Below are 16,495 nucleotides of genomic sequence, written 5' to 3'. Positions count from 1 at the left end.
CCTATTTAGGTGGAAAAGATTTTAAAATTTCTTCCTTGCTACCCTTGTAAATGTTTCCCTCGATTTAAATAAATTGAGGTTAACACCCGTGATCCTGCTCAATCTTTAATGAATGAGTTAAGCTGTAACTGCCTTTTCTTCTCCTAGAGTACCCTCTGGTCTGATGTTATAACTGTTCATTTCGGATGGCTGTCCCAAAGAGTGCAGGTCGAACACAGGAAGAACGTAGATCCAGGGACCATCGGTATAACAGTTGTAAATTGTCACAGCTGTTTTGGGAAAACACCAGAGCTCCAAACGCTAATAGAAAGCACTGATGCTCAAAACGTTATAGGCACTGAAAGGTGCAGGTCGGACACAGGAAGAAGGTAGATCCAGGGACCGTCGGTATAACAGTTGTGAATGGTCACAGCTGTTTTGGGAAAGCACCAGAGCTCCAAACGCTAATAGAAAGCACTGATGCTCACACCGTTATAGGCACTGAAAGCTGTCTAAAGCCGGAGATGAGTTCAGTCGAAACTTTTGCCAAGAACCTAATGGTGTTCCGGAAGGATAGGCTAAACACAGTTGGCGGTGGTGTGTTTGTTGCTGTTAGAAGTAGTTTATCTTGTACAGAAATTGAAGTAGATAGTTCCTGTGAATAGTATGGGCAGAGGTCATCGTTGGCAATCGGAATAAAATAATAATTGGATCCTTTTACCCACCTTCCAATTCAGATGATACAACTGCTGAAAGGATCAGAGAATGCTTGAGTTTAATTTCAAACACCTACCCAAATCATGCAGTAATAGTTGGTGGTGACTTTAATTTACCCTCGATACCTGTATGTTGGCGAAAAAACGTGTTTCAATCCGAAGGTGTGCATAAAACATCATCCGAAATTGCACTAAACGCATTTTCTGAAAATTACTTCGAGCAGTTAGTTCATGAGCCCACGCAAATAGTAAACGGTTGTGAAAACACACTTGACCTCTTAGCAACAAATAATCCTGAGATAATAACGAGCATCAAAACGGATACAGGGATTAATGAGCACAGCTCTGTCGTAGCGACAATGAATTTTGTACCCCTAAATCCTCCAAAAGTAAACAAAAATGGACCTATTCGAAAAAGGAGATAAAATTTCATTTGACGCCTCCTCTCCTTTCAGTTTATTGTAGACCAGATGTGTGTTGAATTCAGAGAAATAGTATCGACAGCAATTTAGAGCTTTATACCAAATAAATTAACAAACAGCTGAGCTGATCCCATTGGTACACAAAAAGGATCAGAACACTGTTGCAGAAACAACGAAAAAAGCATGCTAAATTTAAACGAACGTAAAATATCCAAGAACGGCGATCTTTTACAGAAGCTCAAAATTTAGCGCGCGCTTCAATGCGAGATGCTTATAATAGTTTCCACAACGGAACTTTGTCTCGAAACCAGGCGGAAAATCCAGAGAGAGCCTGATCGTATGTGAAGTATGCTAGCGGCAAGACACAGTCAGTGCTTCCTCTGCGCGATAGCAATGGAACTACTATCAACGACAGTGCTCCCAAAGCGAAGTTACTGAACACAGCCTCCCGAAATTTCTTCACCAAAGAAGACAAAGTAAATATTCCAGAATTCGAATGAACAACAGCTGCCAACATAAGTAACTTCGAAGTAGATATTCTTGGGGTAGTGAAGTAACTTACATCACTTAATAAAAGCAAGTCTTCCGGTCCAGACTGTATACTAATTAGGTTCCTTTCAGAGTATGTTGATGCAATAGCTCCATACTCAACAATCATATACAACCCATCACTCGGAGAAAGATCCGTACCCAAAGACTGGAAAGTTGCACAGGTCACACCAATACTCAAGAAAGGTAGTTGGAGTAATCTACTAAGTTATAGGCCATTATCATTAACGTCGATATGCAGCAGTAGTTTGGAACACATATTGTGTTCGAACGTTATGAGTTACCTCGATGAGAACGGTCTATTGACACAAAGTCAACACGAATTCAGGAAACATCGTTCTTGTGAAACACAACTAGCTGGGTCCTATTGATAAGGGGTTTCAAATTGATTCCTTATTTCCGGGTTTCCAGAAAGATTTTGACACTGTACCACACTAAAGGCTTGTAGTGAAATTACGCGCTTGTGGAATACCGTCTCAATTATCTGACTAGATTCGCGATTTCTTATCAGAAAGGTGACAGTTCGTACTAACTGACGGAAAGTCGTCGAGTAAAACAGAAGTGATTTCTGGTGTTCCCCAAGGTAGTGTTATAGGCCCTCTGCTGTTTCTCGTACATATAAACGATTTAGGGGACAATGTGACCAGCCGTCTTAAGTTGTTTTCAGATGATGCTGTCGTTTATTGTCTAGTAAAGTCATCAGAAGATCAAAACAAATTGCAATAATAGTTAGATAAGATATTTGTATGGTGCAAAAATTGGCAATTGTCCCTAAATAATGAAAACCGTGAAGTCATACACATGAGTGCTAAAATGAATCCGTTAAACTTCAGTTACACGATAAATCTGTCAAATCTAAAGGCCGTAAATTCAACTAAATACCTAGACATTACAATTACGAACAACTTAAATTGGAAAGAACACATAGAAAATGTTGTGGGGAAGGCAAACCTAGGACAGCGTTTTATTGGCAGAACACTTAGAAAAGGAGATAGATCTACTAAAGAGTCTTCCTACACTACGCTTGTCCGTCCTGTTTTAGAATACTGCTGCGCGGTGTGGGACCCTTACCAGATAGGATCGACTGCGTACATCGAGAAAGTTCAAAGAAGAGCAGCAAGTTTTGTATTATCGCGGAATAGGGGAGACAATGTCACTGACATGATACAGAACTTGGGGTGGACATCAATAAAACTAAGACGTTTTTCGTTGCGGCGGAATCTTCTCAGCCGGCCGGAGTGGCCGTGCGATTCTAGGCGCTGCATTCTGGAACCGAGCGACCGCTACGGTCGCAGGTTCGAATCCTGCCTCGGGCATGGATGTGTGTGATGTCCTTAGGTTAGTTAGGTTTAATTAGTTCTAAGTTCTAGGCGACTGATGACCTCAGAAGTTAAGTCGCATAGTGCTCAGAGCCATTTGAATCTTCTCACAAAATTTTAATCACCAACTTTCTCTTCCGAATGCGAAAATGTTTTGTTGACACCGACCTACAGAGGAAGAAACGATTGTCATAATAAACTAAGAGAAATCATAGCTCGCACGAAAAGATATAGGTGTTCGTTTTTTTCGTGCGCTCTTCAAAATTGGAATAATATAGAATTCTCGACGTTTTCTTGGCTCTTCAGTGGAGAGACCACTTCTTCATAAGCTGCCATTGGAGTGTCAGGCCTCGGTTTTACCCAAGTTTTGTCTGTGTGTGTTGTCCTGTTTTGTCTCTCTGTGTGGTTTGATGGGGCGGCTGTGTTTTGTTTTCGTGTGTGGGGGGCGACCTTCACACCCTTTGCCTTCTGTGTATTTTTTGTAGACCTTGCAGCTTTGGTACCTTGCTGTGTGGTTTTTCTCACACAGCGGGCTCCTTACCTGTGGGTCCATGTGTTTTACTGTGTAAGTCCTAGTGTCATGGGGTTTGGCGCATTTTCTACAGCGCTCGGGCATCTGGCAGTGGGCGGCAATGTGATCCAGTCCCTGACACCTGAAGCACTGCACCCCCTTGTTCTTGGGGTGGAGCTCCTCCGTGGTGACAGGGACTGCCAGAACAGCTTTTATCTTGCACCTGTTCTGCGTTATGTCTGGCAGAGTAACCTGGAATAGTGGCCACTTATTCTCTGCCCCATTTTTACCCATGTGCTCTACTGTTTTGACTAAAAATCCCTGGGCTGTCAGATGTGTCTTGACTGCCTGGGCCGAGAGCTGTCTGGTGAGGTCCCTAATGACGATGTTTTTGTCCTTGTCTTGGTGGTGGGGAACGTGTAATGGGGTATATTTTTGTCTGTGAGGGCCTTTTTAATTGTGTAGAGTGATCTATATTTTGTGTCCCCCCCCCCCCCCCCCTGTTGGTTTTGCTGTAAAGTTGTCCCCTTTGAGTTGTGTTTTGATCATGTCGTGGAGTTCCTCGTAGTTGCGGGGAAACTTCTCAACGATCGGTGGGAGGCAGTGTGTTGTGTGATTCTGTGCTGTTGTTTCTTGTGTTTCGGCTGACGCATCAGCCACAGTCTGAAACCTGTTTGCGGTGGGTTTCACTCCCCAAGCAGGTAGAAGTCTCGGCTGGCGAAAGGTTTTTCTCACCAGCACAAAGCCCTCCGAATCCTCCCTGGTTTCATGGTTCCCTTCCAGGGCAGCAGTTTCCTGGTTCCTTCCAGGGCGACGACAGATGCTGTCGGTGGCTCAGGAACCTCGGGCTCCTCAGAGTAGGGGAGGGAGGGATTTGGGTTTGGGGGTGGGATTCCTGCTCGTTTTATGTTTCTCTTTCTTATCCTTCTTTTCACGCCGCTGTTTCGTGAACGTGCTTTTGAGTGGGGGGGGGGGGGTTGAGGATCTGAGATCGGGTAGGGGGTTGGGAAGTATTTTGGTCGGTTGACGGGACTTCTGCTTGCCATTTAGGTCGAGGATGTGTTCGGCGAGACGATTTTGGGCGTTGGCAAGCTGGAGGTGGCTAAGGAGAGGGGGAGAGGGAGGGGATCGCAGATACTGACAATGTAATTGTTTGTTTGTGTTTTACGTGTGTACACGTTGCCGTATCTGGAGCGGAAAGGGGGATTGCTGCCAGGGGATTGCCAGTTACAACTTTTGTTGTCACCGTTGGGTTTTCCGGTTGCATTGCTGGCCCTACGAGAACGATGGCAGACGCGGAATTCTGGACGGAGGCGGCGGAAAACCTTTCTGTGGTTCCACGGCCTGCTTCCAGGTCCTGGCCTACTTCCAGGTCCTGGCCTACTTTTTCCCTATTCTTGGCGGTGGGGGTGGGGGGGGGGGGGGGAGAGGGGCAGGCAACCGAAGTGCTCGAAACAGCCGGCGGCGCGGCCCGCGGCAACAAGAAAGCGCGCCTCGTGTCGTCAGCGGAAAGAGACCGCCGCGACCCCAAGGCGCCACCCAAGCCCGACATACCACCTAGACGAGAAGACACGCCAATTCTGCTGTCAGGCGACGCCATGCAAAACTTCCCAAGTGCCGTTTTGCTAAGCTGCGAGACCTCGGTGCAAGTGCCCGTCAGTATTTTCATATAAACAAAGCCGGAAAACACTCCTGGTTGTACACCCGTGCAAGCGGGGGCCTATGACTGAAGGTGCGCTAGTAAGAGGAGCGATGCTCAACCCTTCACTGCCACTCAGCGAGTGAATCGCGATAGTCGCAAGCTGAAGTCCGCTCCTACAGAGTGATCACCGTTCCACTATCCTGACTTCGACTTTAGGCGGTTTTCCTAAGCCAGTCGAGCAATGGTATGAATAGTTGGAGAAAAAAGACCAGAACCGGTCATTCATCTATAAAACGGAACTTCTATATCTATGTTAACGACATCGATAGTGATCGATTTTAAAATCACGTGAAAGACTACGTTCTAGAGACCGCCAGAAGCAATTTCGGAGATCACTGTTTTTGTTGTGAGACATAAGGTTGTGTTTTTTGCAGCATTTGTAAATATTTTCAGATCTCACATTTAAACGCTGCCTAATATATTAAAACTATTTGGAAGCTATTATTAATTAACCATTTACAGAATTTGATGTTCGCGTCGATAGCTGAATTGTCAGCGCGGCGGAATGCCATGCAAAGGAGCCCGGGTTCGATTCCGGGCTGGGTCGGGGATTTTCTCCGCTCAGGGACTGGGTGTTGTGGTGTCTTCATTATTATCTCTTCCCCAACGACACGCAAGTCGTCGAAGTGGCGTCAACTGCAAAAACTTGCACCATGGGATCGAAAAACACAATACGACATCCGAGGCCTGTACAGCTTCATTCTGCGAAGTCTAGACGCTTGTATTCACCATCATGGGGGACCAGTGCCATAGTAACACATCCGTTTTGTGCCCTTGTAGCACAATAAATATTGGTCCTTAAGAGTTGTTAGTGTAATCTTGCGCTTCTGGGCATAGTTCTTTTTATGGTGATCAGTGTAAATTATTAAATACAGAGTGGTGTATCTTAAAATACTTCTCAGATTTTAGCCTCTAGACAGCCCTGTAAAATATGTCTGATATTCACTGGTGTGCAAAAATTAAGTACGAAAGTAACTTTTGCATGATGTATCACTACCAAGTAATACAGCTCAATGAAACTTCTACCATGCACAGTAAGAACTGTTACATTATATTAGGAGGGCTGCCCAGAAAGTAATGCACCGCATTTTTTTCAACAATTCTTTATTGAACATAACGAGAATTACACACACGAAAGAATGGTGTTTTATTTACACACTCTGTTTTTCCCATTCTATGACCGTCGTCCAGCACGAAACAAGGGCATGTACGCCCTGACGGTACCAATCCTTGTCCTGGTGGCGGACTCAGTGCATATCTTCTCGTTCCATGAGCTCCTCTACCTGCGATATGCGATACGGTCCCTCAATGTCATCATTAATAATGAAGTCATGGCAAAATGTTCCCCTGAAGAGACGAACATGGGGAAGGAGAACAGCTTAGCAGACACGTTGACCAATGAGTTACCATGTTCAAATATTTGTACTGACCATGCAACATTATGTCTCCCCACACCATAAACCCTGGAAAACCAAACGATCATGTTCGACAATGTTCCTGGACGCATTACGTATTCCCAACTGTCGCCATATGAAAATACGCAGCCGGCCGTGGTGGCCAAGCGGTTAAAGGCGCTACAGTCTGGAACCGCGCGGCCGCTACGGTCGCATGTTCGAATCCTGCCTCAGGCATGGATGTGTGTGATGTCCTTAAGTTAGTTAGGTTTAAGTAGTTCTAAGTTCTAGGGGACTGATGACCTTAGAAGTTAAGTCCCATAGTGCTCAGAGCCATTTGAACTTTTTTTTTTTTTTTTTTTTGAAAATACGCAATGCACCCAGGAACATTCCTTTATGTGATCCTGAAATTGGTCACTAGATTGAAACACTGATCAGGAAACATCATACGTTTCCATGTACTCCATTCTCAAGGTACAACACTCTCCTCTTCTCTGCTGTCAAAATTTTCTCGACTGCAACATTTTTAAATTCCAGTAGAATAGTTGATTCTAGGTACATGACCATGTTGTACCTTGAACCATTTTTTTTTTTTTTTACTGTTAGGAAAACCTTACTGCACCAGAGGCATTTCTGTCATTTCAGAAGAAGACTAGCGCATGAAAAGTGAATGATATAAAAATAAAACAAGAAAATACACAGCAAGAAAGTAAATAACACACGTGAAAAGACGACCTTGATTTTGATCCTATGAAGGTATATGCCACATAGTTGATAGTAGATGTACTGATAATGGGTTGAACTCCCCTGCCAACAGATTGCACAGTGGCGTAGCTACCAGAGCGCCATCTGTGTCTACCCTTTAATAGTAAATGCTCACAGCCAGAAGGCTCAGTGTGGTGCAAACGTGTGAAACAAGCAGGAGACCGTGCAACGAAGATATACTCGTGCTTCCTACAGCCAACTGAGAGAGTTTAAAAGGGGTCAAATTGTGGCCTTCCGAGTAGCGGGTTTGTCCTTTCAGAGAATTTCCACGTAAATTGGATGTGCTGCCTCAGTTCTGCAACAATGCTAGTATCAGTGGTGACGTGAAAGACGATGTTCTGGACGTCCTCGCACCACGGACGCCAGCCAGGATCGTCGTATTGTGAGGGCAGCAGTGGCGGATCGTCCAGCTACCACAGCACAGATATGAGGTCTTGTGAGCCTAGACGTTTCAGCACGAACTGTTGCGAACTGTTTATTAGCAGTGGGACTACAGGCACGCACACCTCTTGTCCGTCTTCAACTTACCTCACAGCATCAACGAGCGCGGCCCGACTGTTGCAGTCAGAGGATCACTTGGAAGATGGAATGGCACGCCGTGGTCTTCAGCGATGAAACCAGATTCAGCCTGCACACAATTAATGGTAGTTTGCGCGTACGACGTACACCTAGTGAACGCTCTCTCGTAGAGTGCATTCGTCCGTGATATGCTGGCCCAACCCCAGGTCTTATGGCCTGGGGTCCGATAAACTACAACTCTCGTTCACCTTCGATGTTTCTGTACGGGACGCTAACCAGCGCTTGGTACGTGCAGAATGTTGTTCGACCCGATCTTTTGCCATGCTTACAACAGGAGGGTGATGTGTTGTTCCAGCAGGATAATGCTCTCTCAGATACTGCCCGTGAAACTCTACGTGCTCTGTAACACGTGCAGCAACATCCCTGTCGAGTACGATTTCCGGACTTGTGTGGGATGTGATCGGACGAGAACTGACTCCTGCAACTCGTCAATCAATAATAGCGTGAACAGGTCGAGCACGCGTGGCATAACGTATCCCAGGAAAGTATTCGCCATCTGTACGATCGACTGGATGCCTGAGTCAGCGCCGTATTGTAACCTGTGGAGGCTATACCACGTACCAATATGGGTGTTTCAGCAAGGGTCGATAACTGGTACCCCTGAACCGCTTGTGCTATTGATGTGTAAAATTAATCATTTCATGGACTCCATATGCACTGTTGTAACAACAAATATTGAGTGAATTGGAAACCTCTAAAAGGGTGTACTAATTTGTTTCTGGCAGAGTATATTAAAGCCAACGGCCTTGCCGCAGTGGGAACACCGGTTCCCGTCAGATCACCGAATTTAAGCGCTGTCGGGCTGGGCTAGCACTTGGATCGGTGACCATCCGGTCTGCCGAGCGCTGTTGGCAAGCGGCGTGCACTCAGCTCTTGTGAGGCAAACTAAGGAGCTAAACTCGATTGAGAAGTAGCGGCTCCGCTCTCATAAACTGGCATACGGCCGGGAGAGCGGTGTGCTGACCACATGCCCCTCCATATCCGCATCCAGTGACGCCTGTGGGCTGAAGATGACAGTGCGGCCGGTCGGTACATTTGGGCCTTCATGGCCTGTGCAGGAGGAGTTAGAGAGTATATTAAACTCGTATTACAGGGCTGGCCAGAGTCGAAAGTCCGGAAAGTGTTCCAAGTTACAAAAGGCGATCAAAAACTTCCCGTTTGATGGCGTTGCTGGAGCGTATATACAACGCTGAGCGTCTCCAATTATGGTATATAAGCACCGACAATAAGCAACGGAATAGTATGTCATTCGTGTCTTTCCGACTTGCGTACGGTAAATACATAAACGAGAACTATGGCGATGATATTATCAAATGCGTCCAAACAGGACCAGCGTGCTGTTATTCTTTTCTTGACTACCGAAGGACAAACGCCGGTATACATCCATTATAAAATGAAGAATGTATATGGGGCAGCATTTCTGTTGAAAACCGCTGTTGTGGAATGGTACGCCAAGTTCCGTGCTCATTGCGATTCTAAACACGACGCCAGTCGATCTGGGAGACCAGCCTCATTCAAGTGGGAGACACTTGAGCACCCGCCCTATAGTCCTGATCTCTCCTGTTGCGATTACCACGCCTTCGGCCACTTAAAAAAGACCCGAAAAGGTCTACAATTCCTGTCGGAAGAGCAGTTACGGAATTCTTCTCGCAGGAGGACATGGTGTTCTACCAAACGGGTTTCTTCGACTTGGTGCGAGGATGGTCCGAATGCCGTAGTGCTCACTGCGATTTTATCTGATTGACATACCGATTCTGGACTGTACGGTCTTCGAACGGAACCTTTTTATCGTCACTTATATAACACTCTCTCCTGTTACTGCGTAACACCAGATTCACATTGAATGAAACGCAATATCCATCCCTTCACAACAGGGGTAGCAGTGTCGCTGAGGAAATAATGCTACATCAAGTTATTATGTTTAAATTGTTTTAAATACTTGTTTAGTGGAATACATGGAACGAAATTACACTCATATAAAATATCTCATGCAGTAAAACCATAAAATGTTGTTCAATAAATTACTCGCGCGTTTATTCTCCGAGAATGTATACTGCGAGTGAAGGTAACATTGTGAAATATCGTCGTATGACGCAGATCTTGTTTTCCCCAAAAACCCTTAATTATTAATTCTGGTTCGAATTAAAATTCTCTGTAGATTAATCCCAATTTAGTGCAAAATTTTCTTTTTTCCTCGGGGAATCCCGCTGTAAGCCAGACAATACATATAAGTACTCTTACGCCTTAAAGGCGCTAAGTGCTCATACATCAACTATTATTCGTTGACAAACAACAATTATTAACTAGAATATTCTTGTAGATGATTTCTATCATATAGATATTGGAGAACCATATGATATATTGTGACTCAGCAGAGCACAAGAGTCTTACCATTCTTCTACCATTCTAGTGCACTGCTATCGCACTGATGTCAGTCATCAATATACATTTCTGGATGGCGTATTTTACTTCTTGGCCATCCCACTGTATTTTCATGCTGCTAGAAATAGATTCTGACATATTTTTGTGTTCTTTGGTGGGAGGCGGCGACAAAACAATCGCTGATATTTGACAACGAGTCTTTTTTTTCATATTTATTTTCTTCAAAAAGTTTTAAGACAATGCTCTACAGAAGAGAATTACTACTTTTAATTCATGTATTTTAAATGATAATTAAGTGATAAGTACATATACTATACAGAGTCAACGGTTACCACACTCGATATAGACAATGTTATTCTAGCACAATACTTTCTAAAGAAGACAGGTTTGAAACAGTCTAAACCATGTTCAAGGTTTCATAAATCTGTGTTTTGCAACTGGTTGGCTGTTATTGCCAATCCATTTTTACACTTATTTGTGCCCCAGCGCGTTTTAACCTCAATAGAAATTCCATACCTAATTGTCTGAGATTTCAATTTAGGAAAAGATTGAAAGACAAAAACACACTTTCTCTGCCTCGTGATGACTGGGTGTTGTGTGACGTTCTTAGGTTAGGTAGGTTTAAGTAGTTCTAAGTTCCAGGGGACTGATGACCATAGCTGTTAAGTCACATAGTGCTCAGAGCCATTTGAACCATTTGAACAAAAACACACACACACTATGTTTTCAGTGTGAACACAGTTTTTGACAATTGCTGGTATAAACTAAAGGGGCGAAGTATAAACAATGAAACACGCAAATGTTACTAATAAACATAGTTCCGGAAACCAATAGCTTTCCTGATACAACGTACGTATAAGTGCTGGCTTGCCAATGTTATAACACTGTTAATGTTCGTCACAGAATGAGAAAAATCTTAGGTAAAAACTATTTAATGACTGTTTTTAGTTGAAACGACAGCTTTTTAAATAACTGTATGGTTCGGCCATTCCGTGTTTTCTCCTTAATAAACATATTCGAAAATCATTTGTTATCAAGATAGAAAAGATTTTACAGATCATTTCCTCCGCTCCCAACCAAAAATAAACAATAATAGACCATATGTTTGTCAAAACTTCATTTATGGAATAAAATTTTTATCATTACTTACCTAGTATGACGCCACCAAGTCGAAACGTGTCCGGGACTATAACAAATTTGTAAATGATTATGATCTGCAAATATGGGCCTCTAACAATACAATCTGTCTCACAGAAAGATGTGAAGCACACGGAAGACATGGTCGAATGTCAATGTAACTTCGCACACATACACACCATAGGCGGGTTTGTAAATGACTGGTCTTGAAATTCTCAGTGACACGTAGACTGGCCACCGGAGTGCATTAGCGCATGAGTGGTGGTCGTGTTCAGTGCTGTTACCAGGCCTGGTATTGTATACAAGTGTGTGTCAGGGGTTGAGTGTGATCACTGTGAAGTACAAGAACATGCCGCCAACTTGTGTGAGACAGCGATATCAGCATCTGACAGAGTTTGAATGTGGCCTCATCGCTGGTCTCCATTTGGCCAGGTGGTCGAATTGCGCAATATCCAGATTTGTGGAGCGTTCGGATGTGACAGAATGCTGAGGTTCGACTGAATGGGAGCGTCAGGACAGGCATACTCGTCGTCAGGGTTCCGGTCGACCACGTCTGATCACCACAAAGGAGTATCTCCGCACTGTGAGCCAACCACATCATAACCCTTTCACATGTGCGCCTACCATCTCAGAACAAACACTGTCTCATCCCGCACCAGTAGTTGGAAACTAGCAACAGCCAGACTAAGGTTTTTCTGCCCAGTGCGTAGGATGCCGCTAACAAAAATGTTCAAATCTGTGTGAATTGCTAAGGGACCAAACTGCTGAAGTAATCGGTCCCTAGACTTACACGCTACTTAAACTACCTTATGCTAAGAACAGCACACACACACACACACACACACCCATATGCCCGAGGGAGGACTCGAAACTCCGGCGGGAGGGGTACCGCTAACACTACAACACAGATGCATAACTTGTGGCATGACATGAATACATAGCCTCCTGGTGCATGGTGGGCCATTGTGATCAGCGAGGAATCGCAGTTGTGCACTATCCCAACTAGCCATCGTCGGAGAGTATGGGGGCCATCTGGGGAGAGGTTCCATTTTTCATTTTTCCAAGGTTTTGGAGAAGCAAAGCAGTCTTACTCCTGGCGTCATGGTGTGGGGACAAATCAATTATGGCTTCAGGTCATGATTGGTAGTGATTGAGAGAACACAGACGACACAGTGGTAGATCATGGACATCCTGCGTCCTCATGTGCTACCTCTCATGCGAGTATCGTGGTGCCAGTTTTCAACAGTACCATGCTGGTCCAAACGTGGTACGTGTCTCTATAAACTGTCTGAGTGATGTTTAGGTAATTCTGTAGTCAGAAAGACCTCCAGATCTGTCCTCCGATAGAATATGTGTGTGGCCTGCTCGGACGTCAATCCGGTCCCACTGCCAGTAACCGAGCAACCCAGGACCACTTACAACAGTTGTGGGTATAGTTGTCTTAGGAGAGGATACAACGGTTTTATGACATCCTTCCAAACGGAATTAGTGCATGCATACATGCCAGGGGGGTGGAACCTTATACTGACTGATAAGTGGGTTCATACTGCCAACTTCGTTGTAAATTTGACTCGATTTTTCAGTCCATGAAATAACACCATACACGTCCTCAACCTGTCAAGTTTATTTGTTTCCTCCTCCGTTTTTAGGGCGCTTCGCTTTTTTGACAGACAGTGTATTTTTGTCTTCCAAACACGAAATCGGAGTAATTAAGAAGTAGCATTCATAATGGTTCTTAAAAATTCTTGTGTAAGGGTATCTTACAATATATCAAATATTATTTTTATGTCGAGCATGAGAAAATACACCCAACATATTTTCATTGCATGTTTCAAAATTATTGTCTTTTTCTAAATTTAATGTTGAATTCTTGTCTCATTTTTATTTGCTACGTGTATATTTATTTCCTAAGGGGCCAACAGTGATCCATCTCAATTTATTACAGAGCAGTCTAATTTGAATATTTGTACGTTTAGACGCAGTTAGTTGTTCCCAGCAGAGTGTATATTCCACAGAAATTACGCTTGTACTTCTACATGTTCCCAAAAAGGAAGGTGAAACTATCAGAGTACTGAGGGCGCAATGTGTAAGGGAAATAGGATGCCGGATTTAGTGACCCCTTGTTATCGTTACTAGCCTGCAAGTCAACGATGAAGGTTCCACTTCCGTTTCTGGATTAGCAGGAGGAAAACGCGCAAATTTTAGACAGATACAAGATGATGACACCTACAGGCGCAGATTTCCCATTGAAATAGAACTCCCATTCAAGAAAATATTCTCTTAAAGCACACAGCATAGGAGGTTCTGCTTCCCTGTTCGATCCCAACGTCCGTTACAGCACAGTGTCAGAAAAGACTTAATCTGTTGGCCAAGGATTGCGAGGCAACCTAATTGATCCCATTATCGAAGAACAAATACCAGTATTCACCTACGACTGTTGTGGAAAACGTAAATCAGGATGGCAGGAGGAAATTTAATTCTAGTTACTCCCGAGAACTACACTCATCGTCATAAAAAGAGCTGCCTCCATAAGGATAAGGCAGATTGCGATCATTGTTGGCAGGTAGGTAGATGATGGTACCCCGCATATGACATGATTACACTTTCAACTTTAGTTCTGATGACACGCTCCGTGAACACCAAACATTCTCGAGTGGGGAGAGATCAGGCGATGCGGATGGCCTTGTTAGAATATCCACAGCTGCAAGGCACTCTCTGGAGGTGGCAGCGGTATGAGGACGAAAGTTTTCCTGTTAAAATAGGGCACGGACATGCGCGTGGGCGTTGACGAGCAGCAGAGCTACAACTTGCAAGGCTTCATCCATGTGCTGTACGGATGTCGCGGAACCCATTAGGAACCCTAACGGTGAACAAGCACCACAGGCTATCTTTCCACACACCATCACACCAGGCTGGTGTGACGGGTGATGGGAAACCACAAACCGCTCTTCGTGGCGGTCTCCGCTGCGCCTTCGGTCACGGGGCCAGTGGTCGTCACCTCCAAGATAGAAGCGGGACTCGTCACGAAAGATGACCCACTGCCAGTCTGCAGAGCGCCATGTTCATTGTTGCTAACACCAGCCGACTTGGGCGTGACATTGCGTGGGTGTGAGTGGCAGGTGGCGTAATTGTCGGTGTGCCGCGATAACTGCGTCGTACAACCGCATGCCAATCGTACTAGCAACTACGGGATGTTGCACAGAAGGCAGGACAGCCCGTTGACTGGCGCCTACCGTTTTCGTTGGATGTGCTCGCGCGCGGCGGACAATCCGTCGGTGTTCTCTCATTGCGGCGCGTGGCGGACGTCCAGATCCTTCAAGTTGTGCACAAGTGCCGTCCTGTATCCATTGCCGCCAACAACGGGCAATGGTGGTGTCCGCACGATCGGTGTCGCGCTCGCAGTACGACCACCCAGCCTCCCGCAACCCCACGATAAGGCCCCTCTCAGACATTGTCGCTGAATGTGTCACCTGGGCATAGCGCACGTCCAGCTGACGCTTCCCGTCTCGTTTCGGCCTGCACGGTCGTGTGGGGCCCTCGTATATCAGCCGATGGGCACGTCACGGCCTCACCCACACTCCACGAGCGCGCGGCCGACCGTGAAAAAGTAATCATTGCATAGCTCATGGCGTGAAACATACCCACTCAGAGCAATCGGTCGGATCCTTCTGAGTGCAGCTCTTTTAATGACGAAGAGTGTATTTCAAAGGTGTTTCTGCTGCACCATCTTATCAGTATTTCAGCATCGTTTAGATAATAGCGTCTTATGTATTAAACGTTCCCCGTAATTTGGTCAGTTTAACACTAATTGCGAATGCGTATGAAAATTAGATGGACACACCAAGAGAAAAACACGAAGTACATTAACACTTCTCTCTCATAAAGTTGAATTTTATAAGATAGTGTTACAGTTATTTAAAATTTATAATAGAAAATAAAAAAGATTGTTAATGAACTCGTTTCTTGAATGAAGATGAGCACTTAAGATAATGATTCCTTATTCTACAACTTAAAGTCCCTACGTTGGCCGGCCGGTGTGGCCGAGCGGTTCTAGGCACTACAGTCTGGACACTTAAGATAATGATTCCTTATTCTACAACTTAAAGTCCCTACGTTGGCCGGTCGGTGTGGCCGAGCGGTTCTAGGCGCTACAGTCTGGAACCGCGCGACCGCTACGGTCGCAGGTTCGAATCCTGCCTCGGGCATGAATGTGTGTGATGTCCTTAGGTTAGTTAGGTTTAAGTAGTTCTAAGTTCTAGGGGACTGATGACCTGAGAAGTTAAGTCCCATAGTGCTCAGAGCCATTTGAACCATCCCTACGTTGTTTTTCCTTCAAGCTTGAGCAGTGTATTCACGATATTCCAAAACCAGCACTACTTACTTACAAAGTAGACAATTTTCCTCATTATGTATCAAATAAAATGTCAGTTTTATTTCTGTACGTTCAGAATAGAGAATATCAGGCTGACATAGCGTCGTCAGTGCTGCAGTTGTCTACAAGAATATTTAACAATGATTACATAGGCAGCCGTGCTTTCCGCAAGTGAATTCCAATGGAGCTACGTCGACGCCTCTGCACTCTACGTAACTCATATAAGAATTCAGATATTTACTGCAGGGAATTTCCATTTTGAGAAGCTCTATGACAGCTGAAAGTAAAATCTCATGCGACCATGTACGGAGGAGTGCAAGATAGCGTCTGTTGAGAATAGAGAAATAATTCCAGACACATAAGGTAGGCTACAGATATTCGTTGTATGTCACGGTGTAGTTTCAGTTAAATCTCGTTATGTTGTTATTCGTCAACTGCACGTTTTCGGTCACAATATGTAAGATTACATTGGGAAAATTTACTCGTATACTGAAGAGTTCTCTCTATTTGGTATATCTATATGTAAATTAATAAAAGCTCCGTGGATATCACAGCGATCGCAGAAGTTATTACTAGGGACAGAAAAGTTTCGCAACAATGATAAAACTAAAAATAGCACGAAATTTGCGATTTTTAATGACATAATGCGAAATAGGCGACATTTACGA

General features: G+C 44.6%; 1 protein-coding gene and 1 pseudogene across 2 annotated transcripts in view; both read left to right on the top strand.

Moving 5' to 3' along the window:
- Positions 1-16,495, top strand: part of LOC126184570 (sodium- and chloride-dependent GABA transporter 1) — a 382,301-nt gene that overhangs the window by 133,491 nt on the left and 232,315 nt on the right. The gene's annotated exons all lie outside the window — the stretch shown is intronic.
- Positions 8,673-8,790, top strand: LOC126186122 (5S ribosomal RNA; annotated as a pseudogene).

The sequence above is a fragment of the Schistocerca cancellata genome, chromosome 4, assembly GCF_023864275.1.
Source record: "Schistocerca cancellata isolate TAMUIC-IGC-003103 chromosome 4, iqSchCanc2.1, whole genome shotgun sequence".
Classification (NCBI taxonomy): domain Eukaryota; kingdom Metazoa; phylum Arthropoda; class Insecta; order Orthoptera; family Acrididae; genus Schistocerca; species Schistocerca cancellata.
The sequence above is the reverse complement of the archived record's forward strand: the minus strand, read 5'-3'. Positions and strand labels throughout refer to the sequence as shown.